Here is a 4,834-nt window from a genome sequence, read left to right as displayed (position 1 = left end):
AACTTCAGCTTGACAAGACAGAGATGGAAGCCAAGGATAAGAGAGTCTGAAGAGCCTGGTTCCTAGGGGAACCAATGCTGGATTGTGGCCATGCATTTATTTATTTAAAAAATATGTTCCAAAGCAAACTAATATTCCTTGCGAGTTTTCTATGTGCAAACTTTGTTCTATCCCCAGTAGATGCAAAAATGCACATGGCACAATTTATAGTTCATATAGGGAGGCAGGCAAGAAAATAAGCAGCTATAGAAAGGATACTATGGGTCATGTTGAACATAAGGACATTTAAGGGGGTGCTCACTTTCAAGGTCATGCAAGTTAGCCTGTCCCTGAAAGGGAATGACTCCTTACATCTTGCACCCTAGATCACTCTCTCTGTCTCTCTTTAAATAAATTTTACTTATTTATTTATTTGTGAAATGGGGTCTCACTGTATTGCCCAGGTTGGCCTCAAACTCCTGAGCTCAAGTGATCCTCCCACCTCAACCTCCTGAGTAGCTGGAACTACAGGTGCATGCCACTGTGTCCGGCCTAGGTGCCTCTTTTGACTCACCCTAGTCTCTGTCCTAGGTAGGACAAATTAATGAAGGTAGAAGTACTGGATTTAGGACTAAAGACTAAACTACCCAAGGTTTCTACTGTCATTCAAATGTTACTGCCTGCATCACAGCACCCAGTGTTTGAGGGAGCCTGGGCTGCTAGTTTCTTGAGAATTGCTCATCTTTGAATCCTCACTTCTAGAGACTGTATCTAACCAATGCCACTAACCAAAAAAACAAAACAAAGACAAATAAAAAGGTGAATTTAGTTTACAACTTCTCCTTTGCATTCACTGTGTCCTTTACATCTTTCTATATTCTCACCAACAATACTTTATTGCATGGGTCTGTCTTTCTTACTAGACTAGGGGCACTGTATGTGAAGACCACGACTGCCTGATTTGTTGCTTTTTGTTTTTTTTTTTAAGCATTTTTCTTATTGCAGTAAAATGTATGGAACATAAACTTTTTCATTTTTTAATTGAAAAAATAATAGTTGAACATATTCATGTGGCATATAGTGATGTTTTGATGTGCATAATATAGTGATAAGATCAGGGTAATTAGCATGCCCATCATCTCAAACATTTGTCATTTCTCTGTGTTGGGAGCATTCAATATCTTCCTTTTTGCTATTTGAAAGTACATAATATATTGTTGTTAACTATAGTCATCCTAGAGTGCTATAGGACACTTGAACCTATTCCTCCCATGTAGCTGTAACTTTGTATCTTTTAACACATCTCTCCCTAACTCCCTCTTCCGCCTACCCTTCCCAGAGGCTAGTATCCTGCGTTCTAGTTTTCATTTCCATGATTAACTTATTTTAGCTTTCACGAATGAAAGAACATGCTGAGTTTAACTTTCTATTCCTGCCTTATTTCACTTAACATAATGTCCTCCAGTTATATCCACGCTGCCACGAATGACAGGATTTTATTCCTTTTTGTGGAAGAATGGTATTCCACTGTGTGTATATACCACATTTTCTTCATCCATTCATCTGTTGTTGGACAACTAGGCTTGTTCCGTATCTTGGCTATTGTGAATAGTGCTTCAATAAACATGAGAGTGGAGATGTTCCTTTGATATAATAATTTGCTTTTCTTTGGATAAATTCCAAGTAGTGAGATTGTTGAATAAAATGGCCATTCCAGTTGTAGTTTTTTGAAGAAACTTCATCTTGTTCTCCATAGTACCCACTTTAAAATATACAATTCAGTGGCATTAATTAAATTCACAAGATTGTGCCTTCATCACCATTACCTATTTCCAAAGTGTCTTATTCAATTGTTGTATCCTTATAACAGTGCATATCACAAGTGTTCTTTTAATTCATATTTATTGAATGAATTTCAGAATTGATACATGAATTAATCCAACAGTCTAGACACTGACTATAAATACAAAGCAACTAAGATTTCCTTTGCTGCTATGCAAACAAGGACAGAGAATAGAGGCTGTAAAATTGAAATGAGATGTAGATAGTAGGGGTGGCTACATCAAAGGAAATAGCTTTAGAAAGAGAAGCTGTGCTAATGAGAAATCATAAGGCATGTTTTTGATGAAGAAGCCATATAACAGAACTCAAGGAGTTCCACAAATGGGTGACAGAGCCCCTTCCCAATAGAAAGCTTTCAATGGAGGCAGGCCTGGTGACCCTTTGCAGGTGGTTCGACTCCTGAAGGTGTCCAGGAAGTACTCAAAATATTTTTGACATTTAATAAGCTTTTGTTTTCTCCTCCTCAGAGAAGGGCGGGCTGGTTCTATTACTGTCTTTGGGGCTGGAAAATAAATGGACAATAATAACTCCTCTTTGTGCTTCATTAATGTGCCGTCATCAGGGCAGCAGGCGTAGAATGAAGGTCAATGTTGACTGGATGTCACAGCAAGAGGACAGTTCTGTAGGCTGAAATGGGAGAAGAGGAAGAATAACAATCAGAAATTGTAGGTCATGTGGAAAAATCAACAAAGGTTGCTTTTATTCTAGTGATATTTTCCAATTATGCTAAGCATACTAACTTGCTAACATCCCCCTTGCTTCCCGCTGCTCTGTGTGGAACTAGTTATCTGGCTGTGCTGTCAACCAGGAGGCCTGGTGTGGGTCAGCCCAGAGGCTGAGGAAAAATGGCCCACAAACCATTCCTCACGATAGAATACAGTAGAAAGGGTTAGAAGTTATGTAAGGCCCTTCTTAGCCGCCTACTGATTCTATAATTTTTTGAGAGTTTATATGTTTATATTCATGCAGATTTATATAACTCTTACAATAATTACTATAAAACAAGCTCAATAAGTTATTGTCTAGCTTTTTCTTCTCCTTGAAATAACTTTTGGGTCCACTCCTGGCCCAAACAAATCTAAAAAGAGTTTACAACATCCCCCTCAATGGGTACGATTGTGAATATTTTGTATAGGACAAGATTCATGGTTAATTTTAACCCACATGAAAGCTCTTCTCATTTTTGGAAGAGAAAAACAGATTTTCAGTCAATGTCTTCTCAATTACTAGGTTCTCTTCTTCATGGGAAAACCCCCCACAATTATGGTAGTTACCACCATGAGAACAATGATAACTAAGAGAAAAGAAATATTTATTATGGAGCTTGTCCAGAAATCCATCTCTGTTATGTAACAGCAAATGATACAATTGATTCCCTCAAACTTGGGTCAGGAGACCTTTTTAGTAAAACACAGCCAATCCACTGAGTCTTTCTTCTTGCATATTTCCCTACTCCTGTTCCAAACTAACCTACATACCTGCATACTTAAGAGACCCTGGATCAGGATCCAGAACCCCCCAAAATGTGAATTAATATATTATATATTATATACACCACATATATATCAGCTTAAATGTGTATACTTATATATATTTACATTTATATCAGCTTAGATATATGTTATATATATATATATATATGTATCAGCTTAAGGTTACTAATATATCAGCTTAAATATGTATACTTATATATATTTACATATATATCAGCTTAAATATATGTTTAAAATATATATAGCTATAAAAACATATATTTAAGCTGATATATATGTAAATATATATATATATATATATATATATATATATATATATATATCAGCTTAAGGTTACTAATAATATATTTAGGCCAAATGTTATTTGTAAATTTAAAATTCAGTGTCTGTAGGCATTTGCAAATGCCATATAAACATACACAAAAGCAATTTATAGTTCCTCTAGCATTAAATTGTTTTAATCCCTAAAATGATCCTGAAGAGGAAGACAGAGGGATACTCAAAGCAAAATTGGCTTAGGGTCAGGGCTTATGTTAGGCACGCACTGGTGGAGAGTTAAGGGATCTTCCTTTGAAATTCTACCTTTATCTCCTTTTAGAAAGTCAATGAATTAATTTGTTATTACTCATGAAAGCTTTTCTACGGATTACTTTTTCACAGAAAAAAGGATGGCAGGACCTGAGAAAGAGAAAGTAAAAAGAGAGAGTAGAAAGCTATCAAGAGCAGGAATTTTTGGAAGGCAGAGGATAAGAAAGGTGTGGCCCAGGGCGGGGCAGCTAAGTGGTGACACTAAGAAGGAATTGCCAGTTTGGGTGAACAGTAAAGCTTAATGAGAAGGGTACCCCAAATAAATTTCACTGCAGGGTCTGGCCCAAGACCAGCTCTGACTCTCCTCACCTTTTCTCTAGCATGCTCTCACTCTGCAGCCCTCTGCTCCCAGCCCCTTACCCTAGTTTCTCTCTTGAGCTTTATCTGCCCAGTGATGACCTCTGATTCATCCTGTCATTAGTTCTCCCAGACTCTTTCTGTCTCTCTGCAGAGAGAAGGTGTGGGTGGACAAAGCAAAGCAGAGCCCTGACCTCACACCAGCTGGCTGAGCGGTCTTGGCTAGCATTTGCTATTCCAGCATTTGTGGAGTTGGAAGCTGCATGCTTGGGGTGCGGAGAGCTGGATCTTGCAGCACAGTCTCCCTGTGGACTCACTCTTGAGTAAGTGCCTTTAGCAGCTAGGGAAGGTGGACACAGAAAGGGAGGGGAAGAAGGGGAGTTAAGAGGATTTAGTGTGATTTGAAGGACAGTTAACAGCTCTCTCCTCACACATATAAAAGTATCTTTCCCAACAGGCACCATGATGTTAAAAATACAACTATTAGAAATACACTCGGTTCAGTAAAGTATTGCTTTCTCCCCTTGATTCTTTTCTTTCCGTATCAATGTGAATATCCTTAGGAAGGATCATACCAGAGTCACTGATACTTTAGCATACATAATCAGAAAACATTCTTCAGTCCCAGGAGAATT

At 37.9% G+C, this 4,834-nt stretch overlaps 1 long non-coding RNA gene across 1 annotated transcript; it reads right to left on the bottom strand.

Moving 5' to 3' along the window:
• Positions 1-2,104: 2,104 nt before the first annotated feature.
• Positions 2,105-4,544, bottom strand: LOC108308331. The gene is made up of 2 exons (XR_001826882.2): positions 4,263-4,544; positions 2,105-2,448 (listed from the first exon to the last, which is right to left on the bottom strand). It is a non-coding gene; the product is annotated as an uncharacterized LOC108308331 (long non-coding RNA).
• Between the last annotated feature and the right edge of the window lie 290 nt (positions 4,545-4,834).

The sequence above is a fragment of the Cebus imitator genome, unplaced genomic scaffold (assembly GCF_001604975.1).
Source record: "Cebus imitator isolate Cc_AM_T3 unplaced genomic scaffold, Cebus_imitator-1.0 Scaffold84, whole genome shotgun sequence".
Taxonomy (NCBI): Eukaryota; Metazoa; Chordata; class Mammalia; order Primates; family Cebidae; genus Cebus; species Cebus imitator.
This window is presented reverse-complemented; position numbering and strand designations above follow the sequence as displayed.